The sequence below is a fragment of the Myzus persicae genome, unplaced genomic scaffold, assembly GCF_001856785.1.
Source record: "Myzus persicae strain clone G006 unplaced genomic scaffold, MPER_G0061.0, whole genome shotgun sequence".
NCBI lineage: Eukaryota > Metazoa > Arthropoda > Insecta > Hemiptera > Aphididae > Myzus > Myzus persicae.
The window spans coordinates 198,724-210,220 of record NW_019103888.1 but is presented as its reverse complement, the minus strand read 5'-3'; the positions used below and the strand labels follow the sequence as shown (position 1 = coordinate 210,220).

General features: G+C 31.8%; 1 long non-coding RNA gene across 1 annotated transcript; it reads left to right on the top strand.

Annotated features, from left to right (window-relative positions):
- The first annotated feature begins 7,220 nt into the window (after positions 1-7,220).
- Positions 7,221-7,977, top strand: LOC111035926. The gene is made up of 2 exons (XR_002604693.1): positions 7,221-7,355; positions 7,883-7,977. It is a non-coding gene; the product is annotated as an uncharacterized LOC111035926 (long non-coding RNA).
- The last annotated feature ends 3,520 nt before the right edge of the window (positions 7,978-11,497 follow it).

The following is an 11,497-nucleotide window of genomic DNA, read 5'->3' as shown; positions in this document are numbered from 1 at the left end:
ATTTTTACTTATTGGTTCATAATAAGAATGTTATTCTTCTAAAATAAACATAGAAAAATTGCAGTGTATATAAATAAACAGTCAAAATAATTAAAATAATATTTGATATGATAATAATTTAAGATTATAAAAAAATCTATACACGAACATGTTTGATAAGGAAATTCTGACATTTTATCCGAATTCAACACAAAAACCAAGTTGGTTATATCATATATAATGTTATAGTTGTATTCATAGACATATACTAACAATACACAATATAACAATGTTTATATATGTCTATTGTTGTAATAAATAAATAATATTATATCTGAGGATTCATCATTATCAAGTGAAAATATCATAATGTCTCTAGTCCATGGAAATTGGCAACCTTTGGCGTAGGACGTAGACAGTGTTAAAGATTCTAAAATTTCAATAAGCAAACATGAACAAAAAAATGTTGCGTTCGGTTAAATTTTTTATAAATCCCGATATTTTCAGTCCAGAGCTGTGGTGTTTCCACAGTAAGAGAAATTACGTTTCAATTGATTCGTCGTAGATTTCTATTTTGCACATAGCACATAACGTCATATATGTTCAAATATAAAATGTACCTATCTATGTTAAGCTATTCCATTTCCATCTATGATGAACAATTATGGTTTGCTCTCGATGGACGTTTAACGCGGTAAATGGTCTTGCTGCTTTAAATGAATGTATCGTGTTTTGTTGGACAGTATCAATATTATGAGCACACTGCGTTTACCTATTTTGCTTAATTACATAATATGCTCTTTAAAACTTTTGGAGCACTCATGTGTAATATATCGCTCCGAATAATGTTTCCAAGAAATATACAAATTATATTTATATATATTTATACGTATATTATATATAGTACGAGTATATACCATCACCACTCATATTATATTATAAGTACGTAAAATCAATAATCTCCGTGCTTCGTGCAAGTTCTGTAACGAGAAGATGTTTATTTTTCGCTGATTCCATTATCCGTTTAACCGTTTTATATAATAATATATATATGCTTATATGTATACACTCGAACTGCACAGCGAATAAATTACATAAAAAAATATGGTTGTTAGGTAACTTGGATCGGAGGTGGGGTGCATGCGTATTAGTGTTCTCAATCTATCTACACTCACCACGGCGCGATATAATATTATTGTACTTTACCTACATTAAAATGCCAAATATTATAGAATATACTAGTATAATGTACAAAGTAGTACAAGAGATAATTTTAATTATAAAAATTAAATTTTGCACTCAATCTATAGAGGAGTGAGGTAGAGAGGGTTGACGGATACCTCTAGTTTTAGTTTTAATCATGTGGGTTTGAAATTGATCGTTTCCATACATATTCAAACAGACAACATACAAAAATAAAATAGTGAAGAATTAAAATTTTGATGAGAGGGTTACGCGGAGTAATATATTACCCCCCTTTGTTTAAAAAAAAAATCCAATTACCAGTGCCGTATAAATGGTGGTGCTGGTCGTGCGAATTCATACACATCATGGTGGGCGGTGGGTAAATACTGAAAGTTGCATATATATACCAAAAACTTTCAATTTTCCACGTGGGGTGGGTGTGATGAGGTGGTGTAACGTGCGTGGAGTATACACACTCTGCACAGCTGTAGTGTGCCTAAAACGGTAAAGCCGTGGAAAAAAAGCTCATGTTCGGCACCCCTCGACCCTGGCTAACCTGACACCAGACAGTCGCAGTTCAGCGGAGGGGCATTCAATTCGATTTTAAAACATTACCGCAGCCACATGAATTGGATTGACTTCTGACAAGCAACTGTTAGTGATTGGTGATTGCGCGTTTTATCGTCAGTCCGGATGCTGCGTATACATTTGTATATTATACGTCAGGCGGAGGAGGGAAACGCATTTGATGATCACATTAAAAATTCGTCCGTACAGCTCGAGAACTGTCTATAATTCTATAAGAACAGTACACGACCACAGTAGGAAAAATTACGTTTCGATCGATTCGTCGTAGATTTCTATTTTTCACATAGCACATAAATATATAATTATACGTATTATATTTTATATCTTTTGTGTGTAGGTCGCGATGAGGTGCAGGACGTAGGTACCTGGTATATCTGCGGTTTTAGATGAATTTCAATTACAATTTAAAACAAATTCTCTATTGATTTTTGTTTTGACAGCAGAATAAATATTCAAACATAATGGGTATATAGTACTGCAATAATTATACAGCGGATCTATAAAAAACAGAAGAATGAGTTTTTAGAAATAAATTATGAAAAAAATATATATTTGCCCTAAACGAGTATTTTATCAGAAAATAATTAATGTTTCAGTCAGTTGAAGGAAGGACTCCACATTAAATTACAAGTGGGTTTTAAATTAAATCGCTTAATTTTATTTTTGAATACGCCCTTTGACCCAATGTTAGGGGCGGTTGATCTTATAAGCGATATCTAGTCGATAATAATTAGATACAATAAATTATAGTAATAATCAAATAACTAAAAAATATCAAAATAAATGATAAGAACTACAACTAATATTGAAAACATATATACTTATAATTACTTAATATTTGGACATATTTAAAACCATAACCATATTTTTGTTTTTGGTGAACAGCAAACTGTATTTTTATAAAAAAAACATTCATCCATATTGACATTATTTTACAAAATAAAAATAAAAGTAGTTCACAAGACGTATCCTCAAATCGAAATTCAATAATCTAATAAAATTTTGATTACTGAAAGCTGAAAGGCGATTCGATTGTTCGGTTATTTTATAACCACAATTTCACAATATGGAGTATAATAGTACCTATATATACCTATATTACACACGATTCGGGGTTTCGTGTTACTGCAATCTATTGAAAATCGTTTAATACCGGGTTCCTTTTATATTTAGGAATTTAATATTAATTGTAGTATTTCGTTGGTATACCTACATAAGGTAATGAATATTATAGACTTTCATGATGCAAACACATTCTTGATTCTTTGTACTAGATGATTTGTTGACATATATTATTCTCAGTTGCACTCACATTTAATATAAATAAATGTTTTTAATAGAAATCCGCATTCTAACAGTGATTTGAAATTAACATAAAATATTATATTACATCTATTATAATATTTTAATATTCAAATGACGAACACACGGCGTTTTTGATAGGCTATTTAGCTACACCGCTGTCGTATTGGTTTTTGGACATAATAAAAAATATAAATTTAATATTAAAATATAATTCGCAATGATAGGAAGAATGCTGAGTTAGAAACACGTCCACCGATGAACCCAGAATAAAATAGTTTAAAATTTACTGACATTTTACTGCTCTGGTTTCTGATCTAGCGAAAAGGAGGGGGCTGATTATTTCACAATAATAACGTCAATACATATAACTAAGGTTTTAAAATTTCATAAGAATAATGATAAGTGATCAATTAAATATTTACCGTTAACACAATACCATGCATATAGCTAATTTATAATCATTGGCATTGTTATTTGTAAACCTTGGTTGATAAGTCATTCATTATCGATATATTCTGTGTGTAATCAATAATCATCAGTGCCGAATAACAATGATTAGCTTTGGACTCCGTAAAGAAAAATTTCGAGTTGCAATTACGCATCGTTAACAATTTCGATAAATTCTTTGCGGAGTCGTAATCATCCCTGCGTAGGACAAGAACACGCCAAGCAAATAAAAAAATTACTAGATCCTAAAAAAAAAAAACAGCAGATGGGAACCGGTTATGGCTAGACCGACACTGATAATCAATAATCATTTCCAAATACCCAATTATGTATTCAACAAAAAAAGTATTTTCCACAATTTCATTGACGTATTTCAAATTCAGAACCTTATAGACACAGCATACAAGGAGACATTTTTAACATTTTAGAAGCTAGTAAATTATCATGTAACATTTGTTCCGTTCGTAATAATTCTAATGTTTACTCCTCTGTACCATACATTAGTTATATATTTGAATAACCGGTTCATTGAACATAGTGGATTGACTATGCGTCTACGGTTTACGCAATTTGGAGCTGGTATCAACCATGGATACCGTTCGTTTTACTATTAGGTAATTACCTATAATAGTTGTCACCACTATGCCAGTTTATGGAAAGTTACAGTATTCCAAACGGACATCGTCGCTACCGTATGATGCGTTTCGGGCCTTATATTAGTTTTAATCATCAACTAATTTTTGTTATCATTATTAATTGAATTATTGTGTTTCACTGATTATTATTATTGTACCTATACAGTTTGTCCAAAAGTAGTAATAGTGTGTTAGTCAACTGCAGTAAGTATTGTTACTAACTTACCGCCACCTTTTCGCCACAGTCATATGCCGTGTTTTTATATTTTATCAAACATCTTACAGTCCACGAAAGAAGAACCATAAATTTTCGGTTGGTATTTCTATTTAATTCAAAGCATATATCTACACTAGTATGATAATCTAATGTTATGGTTACACACGTGCAAACATATTATAATTGAACCATTTTGTACAGCCATGTACATAATACTTTATTACTACCGGCTCACGGCTTCGGAGAGTCGATATACAATTTGAATTTTTTTTGCTGTGCGCCGAAAAAATTAAAAAGTACAGAAGTTTAAAAGTAAATGGCATGGAAAAAACGTCATCAAGTGTAGACCGAAATACGAGTTATAAAACGATTACACCATGTTATACTGTCCATAACGTGTTGACAGAAAAAAAAATAACCACCTGTTTATGACTGTGCAGCTGTATTCCAAAATAATGTGACGCACTGGTAGTGTATATGATATAGAATTATAATGCGATGCGTTTCGTTTACGACCATGGGCGCCCATAGGTAACATTTTAGGGGGGGTCAAAATAAAAAATCTCGGTGGTAAGGTAATATTGTGGTAATATTTATTAAGCTACAAGTTCATAATATTTTTTCCAAGGGTGGGCAAGTGCCCTGTCTTGCCCCCCCCCCCCCCAATGGGCGCCCATGTTTACGACACTTTGTTCATGGCATTATGCATGATTTATTCTATGCAAGATCGGACACTGGTAGCACTTGATTTTCAAAGTTTAATTATGGATAACATTTTTTTAAAAGAGGTTGGTTCATAACATATGCCTCATATTTTCAACATTATTACCTCAAGAATCGAGATATGACCTCCCTTACAACTGGGACATTACACTGACTCTTTTTTGGTGAAATTTCATCGATAAATATTAGTATAACTGCCAACTGGTATTATAGGTAACTAATCGACAAATTAACGTTTATCTCTGAGTTGATCCTTCATTTACCTCGGTTTATCGTAATCGTAAACATATATTATTCGGCTCTCCCCGCACTATATCAAATTATTTTTATTTGTACCGGTCAACGGAAAAAAATATTATTTCGCCTCACTTTGATGCGATAACCGTAACTACGGGCGTCACAGTTGCTGTGTTATCATATTATTTATGATTTTCTGGATTAATAGTTATGTTAGTTAAAATTACCAAAATTGAAAAATAAATTTATTTAGGTATAGGTAATTATAGAGCATTTTCTAAGGTGGGTTATTGGTCTAGAACATAATTTTATCGAATGTGGAGACATATTAAAATGAAAAATGTTTTCGAATATTTATATTTTTGATTTTTTTCCTCTTATAATTATAAATGCAGTGTAAATGTATTAGAGAAACATTTCTTTATATAGGTACAAACATTGACGAGCCCAAGCCGCCACACCGGGTTTACATATAATATTATAATGTACACCTCTGGAAAGTCCGTAGTCTCGTAGATTATGAACTCGACGAGTTCGACGATATTTAATAATTATAACAATTGGTTAATACTTAATTTTGTGTCGTACATTCTTCGATAGTTTATTTCGGCGTGCCATGAAACATATTGTATAGTAATATCATATAGTTATACGTTTTGAGCAGACTTTGGGACGATGCTGACACCGTGGCGGAGACCTGCAACAAATGTGTATAATAATAATAATATAATACAATATTATATGATCTTCGTTGAGGATTTCTGGTTTTGACGTGCCCGACCAATTATGTTTTATCGTTATACATATAGTATATGTGTGTGTGTGTGTGTGTGTGTGTGTGTGCGTATGAGAACTGAGGGTGTTTCGACGTTCGGACAAACGACTACGCCGCCCCTCGTCCCCCACCGAAATCTTCTCCGGAGATTATATTGTATGGTCAAGGGTCGTATATATACTTGCGAGTGTGTGTGTGAGAATTCGATTGGGAACCAGAGGCGGCCAAATCTCATTAATGGCCGTCGTCGCGATTGCAGTCGAAATGAAATGAGAAACCGCCCCGTACAGGCGATCGCGTGTGACATTTGAAACGAGTGAGGTTTTTATACTATTATCGTCTCCTTTCATTCGCCCACGTGGCCTTGGACCGTCGCGATTTCTACCGACACCCAATACAGGGTGATTCACCACAACAATTGTGCACACCCCGACATTTTATTTTAATAATCAACTTATTCTAATGATAATTTTTGGGACTTTCGAGTATACTCTAGGACCATACTGTTTTCGATTGGTTGGATTTTCATAAAATTTAAGGAATAAAAATTTTATTTTTTCATATGGGAACCAACCCTTTTTACCTGTTTTTAATACTCAAAGAGAATGATTTTTTTGAAAATTTTTATGTATCTAAACTAATATTTGAACGTGTTGTTTCCCAGTTATTATAAGAAAAAAAAAAAATAATAAAAAAAATTAATAATAAATATATATATATATTAATATTTATTAATAATAATAAATGGTTTTCACAAACACATCAAGTATAATAATATATAATATTATTGGATTTAGTATTATTATTACTCTAGGACAATTTTCATAGATTATAAAATATTAATAGTATAATTTTCATTAAAAATTTAAAATCATCATTTCCCCCATATCTACCAAACCTATTATCGTAAACCCATATTAGTATACAAAGTCAAATAACTTAAGAACTTATCTTTTGTTTGTTAATCAACATTTTTAAAAAGCCATCTGATTAACAATTTGTTTGCAAAAATTACAATATAATTTAGTACGAATTTATGTCTTGTTAAGAGCCAATTATGATGATATAACTAGTGTTAGTTTTACAGCTTTCTTTTTTTAACGTTTATAATTATATTTGCAGACGTTATAACGACGTATATCAGTCCTATAGTCTATTCGTATGCTTTTACGTACAATATTGTTCGAATTGGTCGGAACTAGAAGCATTGTCTAGCCGTCTCGCAGTCTTTCTATGAAATCCGAATGTTTCACGTGGACGTTATGTAAGTCTGAAGATATTAATAACCAACCTACATAATCACATAAAATAATGTTATTTGGGCGTAAGTACTAAAAACCTTTAAAGCCAATCAAAAATTCTATTGCAGGCAATTTTAGATGAAGTAACGATGTACAATTTCAATTTATTAGTAACATTTCTCTTTGTTGTATTTATATTTACCCAAAATCGTATACATGCAAGTGGGAATAATAACACGAAACTAAATTACATAAGTACTGCCAATTACAATATTAAATTATCACTGCAGAATATAATAAGCCATATCGATCTTAACAAAAAGCACATTTCTTTTACCTAATTTATACAAATATAGTGCTGAGAAATGCATGACCCAGTGCAAACAGCACGAGTGTGTTGAAGTTTAAACGCGATGCCAATTTAACCAACAACGGGCAGTTGTAACTGCATCTATGTGGGAAATATTATGATATCTGCAACAACCGCGGATAATAGTAGTAAAATACAAGTCTTTACAAATTGAAAATATTTTTTTTTTTTTGTTGTCAGGAAAGAATCAAAATACCAGACTTAACCCACTAAAGAAATGTGTAGCGTGAGAAATTTCCGTTAAATTTCAACCGCCCGCGCCTTGAAAACGGACAGAAATAAATAAAACGATGGGTGCGCCAAAGTCGATAGCTGAAAGCCAAACGAAGACACACACACACACACACACACACACACACACACACACACATTTTTATATCTGGTGAACGGTGAATGAACAGTCACCATTTGCCACCCGTCAATTTTATTCGTTACCGACTTTAGACACCCGTCGCTCAGTCATTCGTCACCCGGTAATGTTGTGTTTATAACATTCGTAAAATACACATTATTCTACAGTGTACATAATTGATCAGTCTAATAATAAAATGTATTATATTGATTACATTTCAAAAACGTATTCAGCATAACCACACGATACGCAGGATTGTATCGAAAGATGACGTGCTTGGAACGATATATCGCCTTTTAATTTTAATCAATAAATAATATATATTTTTAATTTTGCTCTTACGTTATCACTTTATGCATGCGAGGTCAATCATCGTGCACCATACAAAGTGAGTTAAAAAATAATTTTCAATAATGTGCATAATTTTGGATTCTGAACGGAGCGATGAATGTATTGATTTTACAATGATGACGTATTTCTGTTTTTTTTGTGTCCGGAGACATAATTTTCACAGTAGAAAAAATGCTTCAACTTCAGCATTGTACACCCGGTTTATTTAATTTTAATATATTTATATTTTGCATGATTATAATATAGTTTGAGAACAGCTATGAAATGGGCAGATAGTCATGGAGTTCCGACCCTTGAAGTTCCAAGAATATAAAAATCTATAATTATTCTAAAATAAATAAGTTTTATTTTATAAATGTTTTTTGTTTTTACTATAATATAACAAGTTAAAAACACAATAGTTAACACCACGAAGAACACTTACCACCAAATAAAAAATACTTGATAAGTGGTACCTAACTTAGCTGAATATAGTTGTGCCCAAAAAAAAACAAGGAATCAAATAAATCGTTTTACAAGAAAACAAATAGTCATTCTGGTTGTCATAGTAACCTCTGGTTTTCCAGGGTGAAGAAAAGTGCTCCATTCGCTCCTCCTTACGAATGGGTGATTTACCCCCCCCCCCCCTCCCCCCCAAAAAAACAACGTGGTTGTTCTTTTAATCCAATTTCAAAAGTTGGCAAGCCCAAGTCTAGCTGAACATAAATCGTGAACAATCATTTATAAAATGTTTATTGTTTTTATTGTTTGATTTACAGAAAACTAAACTGCTGCTGCTTTCTTTTTCTGGAGGGTTATATTGACAGTTTGGTCGTAGGTACATTGCCACACGCATTCAATTACTTCCGTTAAAACGAACATAGTTTACTCAAAGTCGTTAAAAATATTGTTGTGGTGAGGGGTTCTACAGGCGCCAAACTGTCTTGAAGTCGCTGGGATATAAATCATTTTCATGAACCCACCCACTTTAAAAAAAATGTGCTACAAGTTACAACTGTATTATTTTTTAGATTCCTTTTAATATAATTTTGTTGTTTTTGATTGTTTTAGGGTTTGGACTTTAAATTGTTTTATACGCAAGGTCACTGTTATAATATTATTATTATACAGTCACTAAACGTGGTATTTAATAAATGTTCAACAATATTTACTCATAAATTATTTCCACGTAAACATTTGAAACATAAAATAAAATTAAAATAACAGTCTACCGAATCGTTTTCCAAATGCAAAGATTAACCTTGCTTTCAAATTAAAAAATAATACATACGCCTAAAGTATATTTTGTTCTGGTTTTATCGTATAAATTATGAATATTAATAATATTATTTATTATTTATTAGTAATAACAATTCATGATGATTTGAAAAAACAATTACAAGTAGACCCAAATAGGGGAGTGGGCTGTTGGCTTAGAATCCTTAAAACTGCGGTAGTCCTCTCCGAAACTTATAATTGCACTACATAATTCGTTGCAATATAGTATGAAAAATGTTTCATCTCTATTTTAAGATCTGTAAAATTCATAAAATCATCTATGTCATTACTCATTACCATAGTAGATCATAGTATATACTGCAGCAACTAGAACATTTGTTATGGATTTAGTCTCAAAGTAAAAACATCATAAGAGTATCTAGTAAAGACCCAATTGCGCCTATGTAAAAGATCATATTAATATATTGTAATGTGTTTTAAGTTTGATAATTTGTATATTTCTTGTAGTTGATGCTTTAGGTATTAACAGTAAAGTTTAGATCATGCACGAGTGACGAGTTATCTAAATCATTCGACCGTGCCTTAACTTTTAAGTACCTATTTAAATATATTTATCTTTTTTTTGACATTTAAATTTAAATTTTGAACATTTGTCAAAGTGTGTATGTTAGGATAACAAATTGAAAATCTTATAATCTTTTAGGTACAATTATTTTAAATGTGGTATGATTTTTAAAACTTAAAGTTCTATCCACGGGAGAGATTTGCAACGAAACTTTCTTGAGTACGCACCTCACGACCGAATATATTCCTCGTACAACATTAAATGGGAGAAACAATTTTCGTTTGTTGCAACTATGTTTCCTACTGAACATAATAAGTGTAAGTCTCACAGAAGGACTGATATTGTCATTCGAAACGATAATTTCTGAAATAATAATTAAATTCATATTATTTTTGCTCTAGTGACTTTGTCTTATAATCTGTTCAGTCGCAGTCATCACGTTGTAATCGGTATATCTTATTTGTACGACAATTGCCCGATTATGCGCGCGTCTTGTTCGGTCGTTTACGGTATACCACAATATTAGGATTTTGGTATGTTGTTCCCACAGCAGGTAAACGGTTACATATAATATGTAGGTCCCAATTGAAATAACAAATCCCCACACGAAAGTTCTTACACGGAGATAAAATTAAATGCATCACACTTTCTGTACTCGACACGTCTTGTACCTACTACGCATAATCTAAACCATCTAGGAATCTTCATACCAACTAGACTTATCTTGATTACTTGTGTGATGTGAAATAGTATGAACAATCCAATTATGTCGAATTCAATACATGTTGATTGTAGAAATTGAATAAAAAATGTTATAATCACACCAATTATATTTTAGTCGTCCGTCTGAAGCACGAATAAAGTGAGGAGTGAATTCACTTCAATACAAGTACAAGTGTTGCTTTTAGTACCAAAATATTGACTAATATAGGTCTTTGCAGTGGTTCGTTCAGACATACCATACCTAAAAGCGCGGTATATCTGAACGAAAACCACTAAAAGTATAGGATTTAATTGCTATTGTGTTATGACACCCAGTGACATATACTCAGTGTTAGAGTTCTAAGATTCTAAGTTCCAACATTTCCCCTCCCTGAAATGTCTTCATCACATAACAAATCGTATTAACAACATTTTAATAAATACGCAGAGTTGACTGCTATTATCAATTATTTATAATGTATAATAATTTAATATATATTATAATTTTGCAATAAAATCGATAACTTCAGAATTGATAAACGTCTGCTATTATTGTTTTAACAATTATTGCTATGTTGATACAAACTGAAGAGGCCCCTGACGACGA